This window comes from Temnothorax curvispinosus, unplaced genomic scaffold, assembly GCF_003070985.1.
Source record: "Temnothorax curvispinosus isolate PA1 unplaced genomic scaffold, ASM307098v1 QBEX01017148.1, whole genome shotgun sequence".
Classification (NCBI taxonomy): domain Eukaryota; kingdom Metazoa; phylum Arthropoda; class Insecta; order Hymenoptera; family Formicidae; genus Temnothorax; species Temnothorax curvispinosus.
Window position 1 is genome coordinate 106740 of NW_020226928.1, and position 21749 is coordinate 128488.

The window sequence follows — 21749 nt, forward strand, 5'->3', positions numbered from 1 at the left end:
ATATTTATGGTGGTCTATAGATTATCGGGTTATCCCCTAGATCTGAACAGTCGCGGTCGGCGCCGCGGGCAAACAGTTTACCATGCGCCTCGCTATTTTTACCCCCGAAAACCGCGCGGTGCGACACATTAAACGGAATCGCCAATGGTCTCGCCGCGGCGCGGCAGCGTTTGGCGTTTACCGACACCGCGCGCTTGTAATTCCGCGCGTTTGTTTACGGTCGAGATTTTGTTTACAATCGTACTAACGAGATCCAGAATGAAAGGGCCGATTCCCCGGCGGTGTGATGGCGGTGAATCGCGTTTTGCGCGCGCGAGATGCTCTAAGCGTTTCCGTCCGAAAATCCCCGCTGGGCTTTATTGGAGTGCGCGGCGGTGATATTTAAACGACGAACACTAGCGTACACGCGCATTGCACCAGTGTGCCGTATACCCGGACGAATATTTGTAGGTTACTCTCCTCGTGCTATTTGCACGTGCGCGCGTATCCGGACCTGGATATAGGATATAGGAGAGAGTCCCGGATAGAGACGTGACGAGGGCCCCTAGGGTAAGAGCGACAAGGCGGATTCTCGCTCCTCTTCGGTAGGAAAGCCATGAGTCCAGGGGATCGTAAATATTGCCCATCGACACGCTGACGCGATCGGTTTACGGCACATCCCGGTATACATGCAGCTTGACGGTGTTCTCTATTTATTTTATTCAACGGACAACCGCGCTTGTACGGATTGCTTTTGCTCGCACGGCTCGCGAGAGATGGTATGAATTACAGCGACAAAGAAGGCGCCTGCGTTGCCTGGTGAAATCCAATCGGCACAGATTGCAAAATACGCGTGCAAAAACATTGGAGCGTGATATACATACGTATACATATACACACGTGTATACATATGTGTATAACGCGGTGGATTAACAACCGGTATGTGCAAATATTTCTTAGCCACGTTTCATCCTATACGCGTTCACTTCACGGATATTCGTCAAGCTAATACGACCCTCACTTTGTGTAGATGAAATAACGAATGACGAAATAACATTGCTTTTACATAGAAGCAGCACGTGAGATTCGTCAGAAAAGTCGATATAAATGCTACGTATTTGCGTTTGTCGAATATCTTGACAAAGTGTTGTGAATTTACGAGGGCATGCTTTTTGTTTGAATAAAAAAAAAACATATTGTATTATTATATTACTGCAATAACATACGAGATATTACATTTTCTGTTAAGTAAAATATTTAGATTGCTTTTTGTAAATAACAAGTATTGCTGATTAAAACAATTTGGAAATCTTGGATCTAACAATACCGATAAGAGCGATAAGCCATTTTTTATTTTAGTAATTTTCCATTTTTTTAATGTGTAAATTGAATCATCAATTGGCATTATGTCTTACAAACTTCTCTTTTATTTTCTAGTTTAATTCTTGCCGTATATCAAGTAGAGTAATATAGTTTCCAACTTATGGTTTTATTGTAAAAATATATGGAGGTTTAAGATAAAATAACACAGACGTTCTGTTCGTAAAGTTCCGTTAAAACCGCGCGAAAATAATATCCTGCGGCGTAAGCGAGTAATTTAAGTAAAACAACATCACTTTTCCAATAGTTACACGCTCGGTTATTCGAAAGCACAAGTGAGTATTTTAATAAAGTTTAAATTTTCGAATGCACTTGATTGTAGCCGATGGGATATTGTATTTATATTAATTAATAATGACCGGGAGTTGTTGAACGGATTAATGAGCAGTAGTTTAATAAGTAATTGCGTCAAATCATAAATATCTAATAACAAAATCTAGGATCGTACACTCATCATTATTTTTTTATTATTAAAACAATAAAATTATATTATTTTAGATAATGATAAAAAAAGACCGTTGGTACTTTCAAATTCAATATTTTTTTTATTTTAGGTATTATATAATTTATTATTATTATTATTATTGACTATAATCGATTATACTATTATATTAGTATATTAGGTACTCGATTATATAATAGTGATTGACGATGCGCGTTTTCCCGTGTTGTGAGCGTGTCGTATAAATTTCGGCGACGCTATTCGAGTTTCTAGAGGGATCTGTCAGGCCAATTATCGTGAGATAAATCACGCGGGATCGCGCGCAAAAAGTCGTCGATTTAACGCGCTCGCGCGTAGGCATGTATAAAACTCCGTACGATCCTCGCGAGTTTTTGCGACGAGTTTCTTCCGTATTATGCGTACTCGCGCAAAAACCATCGAGATTCTTCGAGGTAGTTGTATATGTGCGTGCACGTGTGTTCCGTTGCTAACTCTGTTTGCCGAGCTGTGCTCTCCACGTCGTCGCGCGGATCTCATTAACGTGCGACGTGCACACGCACGACTGCGGACCGAATATGGATGTGAGGAGCAAGAACGCGAGCAAACACCGACGGGGGTTAATAAATACGACGAGAACGATCCGCTACTGTTGTTTTAAAAATTACGAAACATTGATCACTAATTCGTATACATATCTCGTATGTATATATAATGTCTTTGTATAAATAATATTTTCCTTTTTGATATAATAAAACTATATCTTCTTATCGGGCACGTAGAAATTGAATTGTAAGTAAAAGAAAGTTCTATTTACATTATCTGAATCAAATCGTTTTTTACATGATAGACGTAATTTGTTTTATGTAAGATTGGTATAAGAAATTGTTTTTGCAAGTAAAAGCTTTTATTGAGTTTATTATTAAAAAATTAATTGTTTACCTCTATTGTAATATTATACAAAACATGTTATTACCAAATGTATATTAGTATTAGAAAAAACTTTCTTTGTGTGTTAATTAGTTCAAAATTTCTGTATATAGTCTTTTCTCTAATTATACATTATAGTTTTATTCAATGGTCTCTAATGGAAAATATTTTATGAAAAATGTAGAATTATTAAATTAAATTATTACGCGAAAATATGCAAATAATAAGAGTAAAATTAAAACTACTTATCGCGTAAAAGTATTTTCATCTAAATGATTTGAAGAAATAATACTAAATGTGTAGCATTTTAAACAAACAATTTGATAAAAAAAAAAAAAAAAAAAATTAATGACATTTAATACATTTTAAAAAATTAGTATCTTAAAATGTACTACCTCTGAAAGTAATGTAGTCTTTAGAATCGACTTTAACCGAATCTGCAAATAAATCTGAGAATTTTCTCTCTCTCTCTTTCTCTTTCGTGTATCTTACTAGTATAGTACATCATATACATCACATTATTTTAGAGTATTTATATATGCAAAATAATTTTACAATTAAGAAACTTGAATAGACGACACGCGAGGTAATCTCGAATAAATAATTTTATATATATATAATCTTCTTTCCACTTTTATTATTGAATGGGAACAGAACTATAGGATTACATTTAAGTTTTTATTTTTTGTTTTCACCGCTAGAGATAAAGCGCAACAATATCGATCCAATTAAATAAATTGACAGATGTTCCATTATTAATTCTCAACTGGTTATTTGCTTTTTCGAGGGCTGAATTATTTAGTTGAATTTAAAATAATTTCGTATTTATCCAAATTTACATATAGCTGACATTTGAGTGGATTTATTTATTATACTAAAGAGCCACAGCTAAACTAGTATCTATAGGCTAACAATAAGTTGAAGCGTATCTCGTGGTATTTTTCTTATCGAGACTACAAGCGTATATGAATCCTTGCGGACTCGTTAGCGCGCAATTTAGGTCAGTCCCTATAGGATCGATAGCCGTGATTTCGTGTATTTGAGCCCGGGCAGACAGTGCTCTGATTAATCCCTTCGCACACGATCGCGCAATCTCGCGATCTCGTTACCGATCGCTTTGTCGTGGCGCATACCGTTAAACTCGGAGTCCGAATTAAGATTCAAGAAGGCTTGCCTCCTTGATTCGCCCTTAGATTCTCTGTTCTCCCCCGAGACTCCGTTTAAATCGGAGTTCACGTTCCGCTTAAATTCATGAATCCGGCTCGATTATGCCCGGAGAAACTCGTCGCGCGATCGCCGAATCACGTGTACGCAACGCGGACAAAGCGACGCGACGCGACGCGACGTCGGGAGTTCAGCGACGAAGGTTCAACAGGTAAGAATACCCGGACGCATACCTGAGTCCGCACGTTCCGGTTCCCAAGCGACTCAGAGAGCGACAATGGCGTATCTACGACGGGGGTGCTTTACGATCGGCGCACAGGTAGTATGTCCACGGAACGAAAGCGGGGCAGCAACGGTGATAAAAAAAAAGAAAGAGAAAAAGGAAGAAAAGGAACGGACCCAAAAAGGGAAGAGAGCAAAGGAGGAGAAGAAGAGGAAGGGTAAGGATAAATCTGGATGAGACAGGTTCTCTTCTCCGGACCGGACGACATATGATATCCACGTGAATTGTTACGTAATTTATTTCTCGCGGATGTCTCGAGGGCGAATGCGTGGCTGTTTGTCAAGAAAGTATAAAGTTACGCCCGCAACGGCATTTATCAAAGACTTAAAATCATCATATTTTTTTTATTATATATATTTTTAGTGATATGTATGTGTATTGTATTTAGTTTTGGTGATATTGGTATATCCATATTTGTATCTAATGTTTCAACGTTTTCACGTCTCAATATTTGCCGATACAAAAGGACACTATGCTATTAATTTGCTTTAATGCATCTAGTTATCGATAGATTGGAGAATTTAAATATGTCACGAGAAATAACGGATAATACTTTTAATATAGGTCTTTAGTCTTATAGATACAGTGTCGATGCTATATAACAATTTAGAAAATAAAAGCTATAGATTATATATAATTGTTTTTGCTTGGTCTGTTTTACAATTTAATTTCACCAATTCAATATCTTACGTACTCAATCGTAATTAATAATGATTTCAAAATTGTGATTGAATATCTGTATTCCTCGTACTTATTCAATTTAGGGCGTTTCCGAGCAAACATAACGGTTCTATTCTATTTAGGAAATATATTTTGTGACAAGAGGATTGGCGAAGCCCTACTAGGTCTCTACCTTTCCTCTCGAGTTTAAGGACGTTGCCTGCCTTTTTCCCCAGTGCGGCATTCCATGCCCTGAATTTAAGATGGGCAGCGCGGATGGCGAGGCCAAGAAGGTTAACGCGATTTGTAGTCCTGCTTGTATCTATGGAATTTTAGGGCTTCGTAGATTTCTACGCGGGGAATTGCGGGGAGGAAGTAAAACTCATTTAACGATGTTGCCGAAGAGCGCTTTTATTTATTTTTGCCTCAGGTGTTTTACGTGCTTGGTGTAACTCAGCGTTCAGCCACTGTAATCTCTTAACAATTAAATACGGAGCATTTAATTCAACGCACATTACATCGTCACAATACATTTGGATTTGCCAGTTATAATATTGATTATATTTAATTAGGATAATTATATAATTAATTACATTACGCAATTTGAATATCAATTTTGAGAATTGGCCGAGGTATTAAATTTATTTTGCAGTTTATGTCCTAATGTTTCACCGAAATAACATATATTTTGGGACAGTGCCTAAGTTGGCAGCTCATTTGTTGCTGCGAAGTTTTTGGCAATTTCGAGTTTCGAATACCTCTACTTTCTACTTGTCGTCGCATGAATCACATCCCCTATCTCTCGCAGTTCTCGTATTCAAATTCCGACTCTTCCGCGTACGGTTTCCTGTTCTGTATTTCGATTCTTGGCCGATTCTCAAGACCGAAATCCGCTTCGTCTAAATCAGACGTAACATATTTCTCGAAACGAAAACAAGCTGCCACTTTGTTCGGAGGGAACTGTTTCTGCGTCGGCCTTAATAATCCGTGCTAACTTAAGGACATGGGGGCTCAGATGTCGAAATTAGGAACGCGTATTATTTCTACATTCCTATATGTTCGTAAACGGCAAGCGGGCCGCCCCGATGGGAATAGCAAATATATTTTGAAACAAATGTAGCGTGCGATAACGTTGTTTTATGGTTAACAACCGTTCGTGCTAGAAATCCGTCAGACGGCGATCGCGTTACGCTTCAACATTTTGCGACACATCGTAATCCGATATCGTGCATCGTCTATCGCGAGATGAAATTAAGCGGAATATGTTAAAAAGTCTGTATCGATCACGTATCGATCCCGTAGTTAGAAGAGCAGTCGCTTTATCTTGCCATCATGTTAATCTTTTCCGATAAGTTGAACAATCGCGGAGGCGAAAATCTTAAACCGGTATCTTACGCGATGTATACCTTGCATTGGTAATCTGTCGTTGTGAATCAGAATCTGTTCCGTAGTAGATCGTCTTTCCTGATATCCTAGTTGTCCCTCTCGAGACAGCTCAAGGAGGTCCACATTTGGTCCAAGTCACCCTTCGTTATCGAAATGACACTGCGCTCTCGAATAACGTCGAGACGTCTAAGGTACTTTACCTCACATCGAACGTTAATGGCGTATTTCAAGGCATTGGATTTAGATTTAGATTTTGTTTTGGGAGAAGTATGTATATTATAACGATTAATTTGAAGATATCGAGACAGCAAGATAAGATTAGGATCGAAAGATTAGAATGTAATGTAATCTCTTGTAATGTAAGTACATGAAACGCGGTACAAGATGTTTCAAGATAACTGTATACAATATTTTAATAACGTATTCTGAACATTAATTAAAATTTAATATTTTATTATAAAAAATTGAAGTCAGTTAACGATCATGAAAGCTAACGATCAGATTGTCAATGTTATCGCGTAAAGTTCACACGATTATATTCATAACTGTGTTCACACTACGTATTGATCTGTCATTGATCAAGAGACACGGTAGTGTCTCACGCCAAGTATACTCGAAGCAAAACCGCATTTTTATGACTCAGAGGATTTTTACTGTCAATTGATTTTATCTTTTGATTTCTGAAAAATTTATATTTATTATATATCTAATATATAGAAATATAAATATGAATTTATTTTCATTATATAATAGATATTATATATATTATAATGATTAGCTAATATTGATAAATTGATTAATTATAGCAAATTTTAATTTTTACGTGCAATATATGTAATTTTTTTAATGTTATTAAATCTGATGTTAAATATCTGAAATTAAAAAATAAAATTTGTCTTTGGTTCAAAAAACACAACTGAAGAAATGGAAAACCATGAAATATCGATATTGATTAGTAATTTGCAAAGAATAGAATACGGCGTATATTTTTAATACTTTAATTATTTTGTAGATTTTCGAGAGCTATCGACATACAATGGCTATCGACATACTCGGCCTTCGGCGCTCGATTTTCGTAAACAGAGCGTCTGCGTACGCCGCGCCGCGACGTATTGTTTATACAAGATCGTTATACTATCATTCGTACAGTTAGACTCGAGCGAGCAGAGTGTTGAGAACAAATGCTCCGTTGTTAGCCTTCCAAACACGATTGAGACAAAATTGAGAGCAAACGTGATCGCTTCCAATAATGACTATCGGCTTATGTACATACCTTCTTAAAGCCCCTTGCAGAATGCCAGGCAACAGGCAATAGGAACAGGAAATAACCAAAAAATTGTTAATTACAACATGAAAAAATTCGAATGCTATGATTGGTTGGCAACAGGCAATAGGCACAGAATTTTCAACGTGACGGAAACTCTGTGTCTATTGCCTGTGTCACTGTTTATTCTGCATTTATACATGATTTCTGATTTCTGTTCCTATTGCCTGTTGCCTGGAATTGTGCAAGGGGCTTAACTCTCGCGATTCGTAAATGCATCGCAGCAGCGACTGTTCCTCAAAGTGGATATTTCGTACGATGTATTCATTTGAAGTTAAAGTCCAATAATAACAAGAGAGAGAGAGAGAGAGAGAGAGAGAGAGAGAGAGAGAGAGAGAGAGTAGTATTCATGTTTACATAACATAACAAACCATAATTATTTCTCTAATGAGTTCGAATGTTTCTCTTTAAATTTTGTGTTAAATAAACTAAATGTAGAACGAATTGACTCCGAACACAATGCATATTAATTACAATGCATTATTTGTTAACTGCCTAGCGCAAATTTGGTACGCATTGATGATTTGTTAATCACTTTCGACGTTCATAATTCTGTGCAATTGTTTCTCCGCGTTATTCTTTCGTCACAATTTTTATAATAAAATGCGCGGTGCGCATTTGACTATAACGTCGGGAGTCCCATGCAAAATGTCACGCAATCGTAATTAACCGTGTTTTTGCGAGTGAGTGTTGTACAGTTGCAATTAACGAAGGAAGGAAGAGGAGAAGGAAACCTGGGAGGCATCGGCCGACAGCGGAGCAATCATAAAGTAAGTTTATTAGATATTATTTATTTATTATTCGTTTTTCTCTAAAAATTATTTTACTATATAATTGTCATATATTTTTACTTTAAAAAAATAAATGAAGAATTCAATGTGTGCTGTGATTATTTTTGAAATATTAATTATTTTGAGCGTTGTAATAACTTTGATACATTTGTATTTTGCAGATCAACGCAGTTGTGCTTTGTGCTACAACTCCGCTGCTGCGCATCGTATCGGCGAGTCACAATTATTTCTGATTTTTAATTTGCGGCAATGGATCTGTGAAAACAGCATGTACACAAGATATATAATGAAACAACCGAGTAAAGAACATAAAAATATTACTTACTGAGGAATTTAACTCTCATAAATTCCATTACATTAAAATAAATGAGCTATGACAGATAATATTTAATCCTTAAATTTGTGAAATTATCATATCATAATAATATTACAACTACGCACAAGCAAGATTTAAAAAACATAATGAAAAATATCATGAAGATATTATTTATAACAAAAACGTTATTGTTAACATTTCTACATTTATTGTATAAATATTATATATAGCGAAAAATAAGAAAAAAAAGAAAATTATAACAATTACAAAAAGCTGACATTTTAGAATGCAAAAAATACTGACAGTTCAGAATATTTCTTTATGTAAGTATTTATATCTCATGGATGGGAGAGAACAGAATATACATATATATGTATTGACAGGATTTATGTATTGTATGTATTTATGTAAAGTAAATATTGATTAATATCTATAAAACTTGGTATAGGAAAATATTGTTAAAATATTTGTGTGTTTTATTTTCTCTCCACTCTCTCTAAAATATTTTTTAAATAGAATTTGTGTTCTGTGTGTTTGTGTGTGTGTGTGTGTGTGTGTGTTCTCTATAGGTATGTAATCTTTCCAGGATTAAATATTGTAAAATTGTTGCGAGAGCAATTAATAATCAGATTTTTTAAATATAAATATATCGCAAGTATAGATTAAAGAAGAAATATCTTACAATCACATAGCGTATTTAAAGTAATTTATTTAATAGGAAACACGCTAATGATTATTACTTTTATTTATTCTTGAAATATTTCCATTTTAAACTGATCCTTCATAGTCTACCCGTTCATATTTATTGGTAACTGTGGTTGATATTACCTGAAACAAAGCAAAATGACATTTTAATCAGTAATTATTTCGTCGTAGAACAAGAGAAAGAACTTCTATATAGTTTATTTTAAATACCATATACGATAATAAATCAGTATGCATGTAATGCAGTTATGAGCTTGAGCGTATATGAACTCTACGCGATCCATATCGGCCAACTTTGATTGCTTATAATTTGAAAGCTATTACAATCTCGACACTTTTGTTCAGGATTTTCGGTTTTAATTAATTTTCAAAATATATTAAAGTATCATTACATTGCTATTAAAATATTATATATGATGGTTTTGAAATTGTTCTCCATAGAGAATGATAATATCATTTAAAAAGGAATTATCTTTCTCATCTTTTTGTCAGAAAGACTTAATTTAATCTTGTTTATTTCTTAACGCGACAAAAAATTTAAATGTATTTTTACATGATGATGGCCTGTTACAAGTTTTTCCTTTTAAAAAGAAAATTAGACATTCGCGCGTATTTAAAATACTCTATAGGTATTATTAAATTGCCGAATAAAATTTATCATTTGGAAATAACGCGTGTTTAAGCAAATGAATATTATTGCATAGATAAATATTAATCTCGCTTCTCTCTTTCCGATATTTCTCTCTTGATATATATTTACATTAACAGTAACATAATGGCCGTTGTTTTACCCTGATTGCTAAATTGACGTAGACGATAGATAAATACATCTAACCGAGCTCAATATTTAATTACATTTGCGATATTATATTCTCCGCGCGCGAAATCGGGCATTGGAATCTTTTGTCAAGGTTAGGCAGTAATTTTAGTTTGGCGCGTGCACCGGACGTTTTCACACCGGCGTGGAACAATAACACGTTGTTATTACATGCCTGCTCAAAATACATTTAACGAGTTCCAGCTGTTGCAGCATTTTGTCGAGAGTGACGGGGCTGCCCGGGAAATAGGACAAAATCATTTCCCAAAGTTTTCAGCAGCACCGAAATCAGTAGAAACTTTTTGATAACTCAGGTTGTCCATTACGGCGATTATTTCGTCAAGCGATTTGCCTCGGAATGATGTCAATTCGCAAACCCTACCTACGTACGCTCGATTATCCAATTGACAAGATGCCCCATTAATCCATTAAGCTTTGTAAAAATAGATCGCGTCCGTGAAATCGCGTGACTTGACCCTTTCCGGTCCTGTGATTGCAATTGCAGTCACTGTGCCTATTATGTCATATGCTAATTTGCATCTCCAAAATTAGTCAAACAACACATCCGTTCTTTTATGTGATAATTACACGTTAGAAAAATTAAAAACAATAAAATAAAAACTAGTGAAAACATGTTTCATCGACACGATTCTAGATTTCTTACAAATCATTTTTTTAAATCCTGCGTGATAAAAATCTCGTTTTATTTTATACAAATTAATTTGCTTCAAGATATTACGTGAACGCAACTTAATGAGTCAGTCGTGTTTAACCCTTAAATGCCACCCGGGGTCCAGCGGACCCCAGACCCTTTACAATGATATATTTTCAAATGTTCCCCCCAAAAATGGAGCTCATGTTCCCATTGATGATAGTTGAGTGATTGACCTACCCGGTTGTACACTTAGCAGTACTCAGTTTACTTAATTTTTTATACTATGTTGAAATTGAAATTTTAACAATATAAGCATTTTATTCTCTTTTCTAAGCCTTGAACAACATTGAAAATAATTTTCATAACTAAATATCAAAAAATCAATGAGTAAGGAGACATTTTTCATGCTGGGGTCTTTTAGACCCCATGTGTCATTTACGAGAATCTTGAGAGGTGTGGCATTTAAGGGTTAACTTTAATTATATACAGAAATGCATACGTGAACTCCATCTGTAAGTCCCAGTTACTTCTATATAGAAGTTCTATGCGCGCCGTGTCATGTTCGTAACCTTTTTACGTTCCTTCACGTGTCTATCGATTACCTGACTTGTATACGTTAACAAGAATTACGCGAAACTATCAAACTTGATACGGCGAGAGTAGATTGTAAAAAATTAACGATAATCGCAGCAATCCCAAGACGACGCGGTCAGCGCCATCATCGTCTCGCGCGGTATATACGTTCGCGTCGTTAAGCCCCATAACGAGCTTTGATTTTATTGATAGACCTTAAACGATTATTATGTCGTTCGATCGTCTTAGGCCGAAGAAAGCAGGAGGAACGGAGAGAAGGAAAGACTTTAACGATCCTCAATGAGAGAATTTAAATTGCAGCGCGACCGCGTTCTGGTTCGAACCGAGAGAAGGACCGGATTGATAATGGCTAGGCGGAACGGGGAACAAGAAGCGCCAAGCGGACAGGGGGAGAGCGGGGAACGGAGATAACCAGTCCGAGGATAGTTTGACATGAATGATTTAACCGGTTTATCTACCGAATGACCGCGTAATTATCTATCCTGAGTCGGGCCCAGATGTTTTAGCGCTCGCGGCGTGATAATGCGCGCGCTGTCCGACTTACACGCATGTATACGCTCGGCTATTCAAAATACATATTAAGTTGTAGCCATGATCATAAGATGTAGTCAGTGAAGATTAAAATATTGTGTCCCGCGCACGCGAACAAGGAAGACGCCGCGGGTTGCGACTCGCGCCTCGACAGGTGTCAACATTTTTTCCCGATGTCACTACGCGCCGCGGCGCTTCTCGACACCTGAGCGCGAGATTATATTCATTAGCGTTTAGTTCTCCCTAGCTCGCCGTAATCCCGACACCTCGTTCCTCGATACTATGGAATTAAAACGTCACGCTCGCCGTCGAGAGTTCTTGGTTAACGCGTCCCTTAGAGTGACGCGCCGCATCGCCAATACCAATACTCGGTCCCTCTCGTCGAATCCTTAGTAGAATTCACGGACGCCCTCTCAATCGAGCCGATCGGGCGACGGACATCAAAGAGTATCCCGGAAGCGCAATTCCTCCACTTTACGTGTCTGAGCCCGGCAAAGAGGTTGATTGATGCGAAGAGAAGAGGCCGGAATGGTCGAATCGGCGCCGACTCGGATGTGAAATCAGGTACATGGCGCGTCACACGTCGTCATCGTCGTCGCGCCTTCCATCCGCGACGATTCACGTCACGTAATTCGTGAAAGATTTAAGAATCCGTCGTAGTAAAGCCGGTCCCCGTATCCCGCGCGGAGTAAAACATCCGTTGCCGCGCGCTTTGTACACCGGGCACGGCTTCAATTAAGCATCCCCGATATTCCTCATACGTGCGTGCTCGTTTTGCCGCGTTTCCCTGATCGCACATAATTACGAATCCTCACGAGATCTCGATAATATCGCAATATCGATGTCTATCTCGCGACGCAATACTTCCGGCATCGTTAGCTTCGAGATCATGTTCTTTTCAGAATAACTATATATAGGTGTCGACATTGCTTTTATTGATATATTGCATGTTGCTGGACATTTGAACACCGTAATTAAGTAAGCATATAATAAATAGTGAGTAAAAATATGCAAGAGACCGCGTATTAAATTGAAATAATTTCCCACATATATGTCATTATGAAGGAATACTGCACTGATATCTACGGTATTGATACAGAAGAAGAGGAAAGCTTCTCGTGTTTTTCTGTTGAATTTAAGAATCTGTGCACATAATTATTGTGTAATAACGCAGCGACGATCCAGATGTTGCTCCTTTCGGATTTGCCTTTTCACGTTTTCATCTCGCGCCCGGGAGAACTCGAGTTTAGCATTGATACGGTTATCGTTACGACCGGCCATTACGTTGGTACGGCTTACACCCGCGACTCTTCCTACTAACTTTGCGAATGCCGCACGCCTAATGACGCGTATCTTGGCCCGCGGCGCTATTCCGAGACGTTGCCTCATTTTTACGATTATTGGAATAGTCGCGCCCGCCCGTCGTAAAAGTATAAAATAGAGGGGAAACTGCCGGCCCCGAGGTCTGCCGGCGATTTTAAGACGCGATCATTTCGAGTACCCTTTCTTCGGCGAGCTGTTGTTTCTGCTCTCGGCGGTCTATCTGCAGGACCGGAGTCGATAACTGCAGGTTGACAGATGTAATTGCTGTGCAGTTTGTTCGCCCTGCGTCTTTACGATGATAAAATGTGACTTTAGAATTGTCGATGATAAAATATTATATTTATCCAATAACCGTATAGATGAACAGATATGGATAAATAAGCGTTTTATTATTATTGTTCCTCGAATTCTTTAAAAGACTATATAAAAATCGAGATCGCTGAATTAATCTTTTTGTTCTACTTATTTATATTTGTTTGTCATTCTTAAAATATTGTTTTTTATCCGATATACTCGTGTAAATAATAGATAGACGGAAGCCGATTAAAATGTTTACTCTGCAATATCAAATTGGATTAAACTGTATCGTTTCGTTTCCGGGGAGATTTTAAACTCTAGCATAGTTTACATGACTATTACATAACAGTACGTAACGAAGTGCTGATGCGAATCAACGAAGTATTGCGTCATTTTACTGTAATCCCTTGTAATCTTAAAATATAATATTATTGTAATTATATGTATATAAAATTCGTCTCATAGAAACAACAGCATATATCGATAATTAAAATATCAGAAAGATATACCTATTATAGATATTAAAATATTCTAATGTCTTATAAGAATGTTTAATTAAAGGATACATAATAATCCTACATAGAGGTGAAATTAATAATAATCCTACATAGAAGACAGAGGTAGGATTATTATGTCTTTTAATTAGATTTCTTAAGACGCATTAGATATTTTCGAGGATATTTTAATATCTATTTTTCTGATACTTTAATTATTATACACAGAGGTATAGGATTATTATGTTCTCTAATTAGGTAGGTGTGGATATAGGTAGATATAGGAAATCGACCTCAGAATTATACTGATTGTGAGATACGTGAATGGATGAGGATCTGCGCGCGATTCACGGCTTCCGCTGTACGCGCTGGGATACACAAATCACCGTCGCGGGGTCTCTCCGTATTCGCGCGGACGGTTCAGACGGTTGTCGTCGCAGCCATCCGGACGGAGAGGCAGGATGGCGAAAAGAAAGTCGCTAACCAGCTTCTCGCGCAGACGGCGCGACAACCCCGGGACGGGGATGCAACGTGCCCGGACTTTTAATACCGCGGTGAAAATTGTGCCCGGACCTCGCTCTACCCTCCGATGAGAGAACGTGAGACTATCTCTCGCGCACGTGAGCCTTGGGCCGCGATGATTATTTTCTGATTCGGTGGGGGATTCCGTGCGCGCGATCTGATGTACGCGTGCACCGACAGTGGCTGCTGCGGCAGCACAATAATGCCGTGTTCCGCGGGTTGAAAAGCTCTCACGCGATCACGATCGCGACGTGGCGAGGAGGCGGAAAGGTTGAAGGGAGTAGGATGCCGACGACGACGAAAACGAGGATGACGGGATACGAGGTGCGGCATAAGTTACGACGTGCGAGTTATCGATCCGCGCACGTACGTACCAAGGTACGTGCCTATGTAATGCGTAAACCGACTCGCCTTCGAAGGGTGCGACTTTATGACGATTTTCACATGAGGGTACAAGTGTGGGAGGGCGGGAGGGAGAGAGGGTTTGACGGGAACGGGCAGGGAAAACGACGACGCTGAAATTGACAGGCGTTCCACGAGTGAGAGCTCCTGTCGTCGTCGTCGTCGTCGTCGTCGTCGGAGATGTACATGCTGATTTTAATGCCGATAAGATTTATAGCCCGATAGGGGCCCCGGGAATGCGGTGTGCATTTACGTAACGTTTTCCGCGCGTTCCCGACAACGCCATTCGACTGCAGAAACCGCGCGCGGATGTTCGTTTAAACGGCAGTTTCGTGGCTCACTCGTTCCCTCGTTCTCTTCGTTTCACGATCGTAGTCGAGACGCGTGGCGGAATTTCGTGCTCGACTTTTATGTCTCGCGCGCTGAAGGCTCGCCCGGGACGGTCCGGCGAGACAACGTAATTTCGCGTTATCTGCGTAATTCAAGCTCTAGATTCAATTTGCACGAGAGACGCGTCGGAATCGCGGCGAAAGAATGGTCCTGTCTCGTCGGACGGAATTACACACAGAACGGGATGACACTTTTCGATTAAACAGTGGCTAATCTTACAAATACGTTCTTTATATGGAATAAATAACGAATTTTCCTGTTACAGTACGCTAGAGTTAAACGAATTTATTAAATTTTCCTTTAAAGTTAAATGATGTAATTAAAATTTCCATTTTGATGCTATCGTCAAAGAAAAATCAATTTTTGAATATAAAAGATCCGTTATTAACGCATCATTCAATAATAATTCGGTTCAGTCGACTATTTTTACTCAGAAGTAAATTAAATGCGGTTAAACTTAACTAAAATTAACTTACATAAGTAATGCTGTTTTCAAAATGTGAAAGTTTCGTCACTTTTCATCATTTTCCTGTTACTTCACTTTACTGTCACCCTGGATGAAGCACGTATTGCTTTATTATTCTTGCGTGAGAGTTTTGTAATAAACTTTCCAACGCGTGATGGTACTATTTTTCGAAAATCCACCCGCTCGTTTTCCGTCGCGAGTTTCGCATACAGTTTACGTCGTCACTCAAAAAGTTTCGCAATCAACCGGAGGTGCGCGTTGCGTGTTCGCGATGCGTTCGCGAAACGTGGGGGCTCCTTCTCAGGTTTTCTTATTGAGCCGTCGCATAATCTTTCGCAATCGTTTTGTGAAGTCGTTCGGTCGGGTCTCGAGGACTCTGATTTTCTTCCTTTAGACAGCGATACAAGTTGCGCGCGCGAATGGCGAGGCTGATTCTGCGAGCAAGCGCCAATTCCGATCCCAATCGGCGATGAAACTTCCGCGAACTCGTTCGAAATCCCGTGCGAACGAACGGGATGATTTCAAAGTTTGCACTCTCAAACGGCCGGCGATGCTGTGCGACGCGTAAAACGACTCCTGAATTGAACGTAGTCAGCTCGTGTTGTCGTATCGTACTTTTAGTTAAAAAAAAAAGAGTTATAACTGTTAAAAGTTGTTCTGAAATCGTGATTGAAAAAGAAGAAATGAGACAACTAGAAGTACGAAATTACCAAGATGGAAAAATGATACTAGTTTCTTGATAAATTAGAACTAGGTATAACCCAAGATATTGATTTGTCTGAGACATTTATATAGTTATAAAAAACTGAAGAAATATATGTTTCGTGTAGATCTAGCAGAATTACGCAAATATTATTTTTTCTTCACAAATCTAATTATGTAAATCTAATTTTTATTATACGAAAACAGCATTATGTAAATTCATTTAGAAATATATATATGTACTAATTTTTTTATAGATGTTTGTAGGTTTGATTATTGAGTCTTTACTCAAGTATTAATTATACAGTACTATACATATTTTAAAATAAAAATCATAAGAAGAAAATAAATACTATTATAAAAATGCTTTCAATTTTGAATTACATATTGGAAAGTATTATTTTTTGTATAGATTTTACTATAAATGCGACATCAGGTTCGAACAGCTTATTCAAGTCCCGTAATTGAACATTGTTTGCCATTGTAGTGGAACAATCCATTGCATGAAATGCCGATGAACGGCGTTTTTTCGCCGGGCAATTTCGCTTTCCTCTCCCTCTGATTCAAATTTCACTCCGGGCTAAACGACGCTATTAGCTCCCTTCAAAGCTCCTATTCGCGACATCGACGTTTCTCTATGAACCGAACGGTGTTCTCGTTCGCGAAACAACGCGCCACAGGGACACGCGCGCTTTGTTCCCTCAAAAATCACAGAAGTTTTTGTGCCTCGTGTTCACGTTGCCGGGGCGCGAGTTCGCATAAAACCATGTGCGACCGCTCTTTTTCGCTCTCTTTTTTCACCCCTTTTTTTTCGTGTCGTTCGCTCGCGCGCGCGCGAGACTGCGTCGTAACGTGAAATTCGTCACGTTCCATTATTGCGGTTTACGGTACCGAAACCCGGTAGCGGATAAAAATTCCGAATCGGCCGATCGTCGAACCTGTGAATCGTGAAAACTTCTATCCCCGCGCGATTGAGTCGTCGCCAGTACGTCCCCTCCTTCCTCTCTTTTTCTCTCTTCTCTCTCTCTTTTTTTTTACTATTGGACGAAAGACGAGAGAGAGAGAGAGAGGGAGAGAGTATCTTAGCCAGGATCACGTCTAGCAGAAGAGGATCGCGGACGAGAGACGCGCGACGATCGTACTCTCGTCGTCCCATTAAAATCCCCCGGAGAACGTTGCGCGTGCGTTATCCACGTTCGCGCAGAAAAATCCGCGCTTAATCGCGCCGGTCGAGGAAACGACGCTTAATGGCATTAGCCCCTCGGGCGATTTCCATCGGCGAATCGCGTGACTTGCTATAAGCGAATTTCGCAGCCTTCTGCGAGATTGGGTTAGGTCGGCACGAAGGCATTCTGTCTCCCTCGCTTCCTCTCCGGTAGGGCGATCTTCGATCCCAGATTAAGGTACCGGCTACGCCGGCCGACACGTAAACCGGGTAAACGGCGTCTCGTGCGGCCTTTTGTAATTGGCACTTGTTGCCCGAGAGTGGCCGGGAGTTCAATTTACAGCCCCGAGAAGAGAGAGCTGACAATTATCGATAATCGTCGCTGGTTATCGGTAACGTCACGGTGGTATCGTCGCTTTGTCGGGATTGCCCGATAACTCGCGTTAGCCAGACTGTTAGGTCGACTGCAACGTCTATTTCTTGGGATGAGTTGCAGGGACAGCCTTGGTTAAGCTTCATAGCCCCAAGGGAGTGCTAGATGCACTGCGTAGCATTAACACGAATGAATGGTACGGCTATGTTATCAGATTATAGTTAGCGCGATTCCCTAGTCCCTTCCTAGATTATATCTTTAGACGTAATATCGATGGGGAGAAAGAAACTTTGCTTAACTATGATCACAAGCACCCGTTGGTGCAATCGGCGTTGAATTGATTTACAAGGTGTACTGAGCACATTACATAGGTATATTCTATTCCGATGTAGATACTGTAATAAAAAGCATTAATAGTTTATTGACTGATATTGATTAAAGACTTTTATACAAATTCTGTTAATTTTCCAACGTTTAATTATACAAACTTTAAATATTTAATTTTGAATACTTTGATTATATTTATACTGTTGATTATACCTACCTAAATAAAATTGCGCAATTAATATAAATTTTAATTAGTAATTATAATATTAAGCTCTTCCATTTTTGTCTCATGTTCTTAAACTTACTTTAAGTTGAAAAACATTTAGATCACTCAAATAGAAAAGGAGGAAAAAACTTGGGCGCTTAAAAGTTTAAGCCTTAGTGATATAAATGGCTAACGCAACTTTATTTCTCATTTAATTTCAAAAGAGCTTTAATAGAGTTTAATAAATGTTGCGGCTTATTTGGCGACAGTTCCATAATATCGCGAATTTATAAAAAAAAATTGAATCCTATGAAATTTTCGCTAAGTCTAAGTAGTCGTCGGTTGCTAATTCGTCAAAGTGTCCGATGGTAGAATATTGCACGACGCCGCAACATACACGTATACGGACGCATCCCTACAAGTGAGAGAAACTCGGATTCGGACAGGACCGACGACGAGCTTTTCTGACTAGACGTTATTCGCGGGTGGCATATTGTCCACGGGTAAGGCTGGCGAGTTTCGACGACGGAGTTTGGGATGTGGGCTTTGACTTGGGGTAACTCGCACTATAATCTACAACCCGCTCTAACACAATAGCCGGTCGGAGTCCCGTAGGGAATTGCGTTTCGTACCTACGGCAATGGTCCCCCGGAGTGGTTTCGCGAGTAAATTATTCGCAGCGCGAGCGATCTTCCGGCTTCGCCGGAATAAAATGACGTTTAAACTGTCCGGCGGTTTGGATTTTCGAGAGAGAGGGTTTTTAGGGAATCTCCATCGCATTTCAGACGCGGCGTGCGCGGCGAGAAGTTAGTTAAAAAAATTTCCCGTAAACTTCGGCGTGCGCGCGCGGTTGATTTAAATGCTTAATTGACAGAATACTTCGGCTCGCCGCGCCGGACGACTCGTAAAAGCATCATGAATATTTAATCCGTCGCGTATCTGGTAATCAAGAAAGTTCGGCTAGTTAGGCCGAGTACACAATCGCAGGGTACGTGACAACGTCTCGAAAAGTAGGATACTCTTGCCCGGTAAATCTCTAATTTATCAAGACTTTTACGTTTCTTTGACGCTGCTCCGCGCGAGCTGCTTTAATTACTCGACGACCAAAGTCGTCGTTATAATTTGGAAGGGATGCAAAGGGTATATGTATCGCGAGTATCGCACATACTATTACCGTTTATCCGCTATAGGGTTATTATACTTTACGAGACTTTATTATCACGGTTGATTTAGATAATGCGATCGAACGAAGTAACCACCACCGCAATCTGTTTAACCGGCCGTATATATCCGCATTAGGGGGGGAGTCCCGCGTATTGCGCTTTGCTATTTGACAATTTATTGCGATTACCTTAATCAAACTAGATGCGGAAATATCAGCGTGCGCGTTTGTACGCGAACGAAATTACTGCCAAAGGGCACGCGCAAAACACGTTTTCGGGATCACCGACGCGATGTATCGGAAGTAGATAACGTCGATGCGATTTATTTTCATCACTATCGATGCGAGACACCCGCGGGTGGTGTATAGTTAGTGGAGTGAAACCGCGCCCGGGTAAAATCCTCGTTTTATCCGCCGCGGTTCCGGGCGTTTAATGGTTAAAAATAAAGTAATTCACTGCCAATCTAGCAAATCTGGTGATTTAATGACGTCGATTCCATATCAGCGGCAGTTTATACCGGCCCCAATTTTATCATGTTACTCTGTTACTTTGATATACGCAAGTGGGATTTTACTGTCGGTATAAACCCGATTTATGCGTGGCTTCCGGCCTGGCGACGTGAATTTCGTTCGACCAATCGATAAACCAGTCTACGCAATTGCATGCAGCAGGTTCTGCCATTCTTTACCATCACCGTGCAAACGAAATTATGCTTCCCTGCTGCTTCCTTCTCTCTCCCTCTCTCTTGCCCTCCCTTGCTCGCTTCTTCCCCCCTCCCCCTTTTCTCTCTCTATCGCTCTCGCACTATCCGTATTGCAATAGGGCAATTCGTTTCCGAATTTAATTTGCCGTATTGGAGAAGAAAAAAAGTGAATAGAACACCGACAGTTCGGCAGTTCATACAATGGGATTGCAACTCAAAAAGAATGATTTTTGAGATGTCATTACGTCCTAGCTAAAAAACGAATTTTGAATAATTTTATTCAACGCTTTATTAGACAACTTTTTGATTAGATAAAGTACACGTAATGTTTTAACCGTACACGAAAGTCACATATAATACGATAATAAAATTTGCATGAATGCGGCGCATTTGCATTTTGTTGAATGTACGTGGAAAATAAATTGCATTGTAATCCTCTTTTTGCCCGTATAGCTGAAAAGCTATTGATGCACGATCTGAATGTTTCGAGTTATAACTCTTTTTCAAAAAGCCAGCGCAAGACTCGACGGGGTAGAAACAGGGATAGAAATAGGGAACGATCGTTACGGCCTCGGTTACGTCATCGTGGGCGCGCACCGGATATAAAACCGTGAAAATAAAAAGATTTTCCGCGCGAACGTCCCCCGCGCGGCCGCCTGGCTGCCGGCTTATCGATTTACTCCACTTAGAGTCCGTTATGACGATAATTGAATTTATATTGTCAATTTTCCGCCGGCTGTGCTAGATCGGCGAATCGGTAGGTCAATCTGCGCGCGACCGTGAACCATTTTGCCGAGCGCGATAGCTTATCGCGAATACTTAATAAGAAGGGAACGAGTCTGCGGAAATCGATAGGGCCGCTTCTCTTCAGCGTGAAACGCGGTTCGTAAACATTATCGCACCGTGGTGCTTCTATTACAATCGGCTCTCTCTGATTGGTTAATCGAATTACGGAAATCTAGATTCAACTCCGGCAAGTATGATTCGACTGGTAAGCATTGTTCCGCATATATACGTGTCTTTGATTGAATCAACGCCAATCTGCGCGATTACCGGTTCAACGAATGCCTGTGGATCGAGGGCAAATGCGTTAAGAGAAGCGAAATGCAATGAGATATTAAAGCAAGATATATAAGCGTTGAGAAATAAAATATAACACAAGTAGAATTTCGTGGTGGGTTTTGTGAATTCTACATTTATCAGTTTTATAAAATATCCCGGTAACAGATTTAAATTGCTGTGGCCTACTATAATACAAATAAG

The 21749-nt window shown here is 39.4% G+C and overlaps 1 protein-coding gene and 1 long non-coding RNA gene across 10 annotated transcripts in view; one reads left to right on the forward strand and one right to left on the reverse strand.

The window, feature by feature from the left end:
- Nucleotides 1-21749, forward strand: part of LOC112467318 (histamine H2 receptor-like) — a 170808-nt gene that overhangs the window by 48694 nt on the left and 100365 nt on the right. The gene's annotated exons all lie outside the window — the stretch shown is intronic.
- LOC112467319 overlaps nucleotides 9383-21749 on the reverse strand; it is a 58017-nt gene continuing 45650 nt past the window's right edge. Inside the window, exon 3 of the long non-coding RNA XR_003042234.1 lies at nucleotides 9383-9480. This is a non-coding gene — a long non-coding RNA (uncharacterized LOC112467319). The remainder of the gene's footprint in view (nucleotides 9481-21749) is intronic.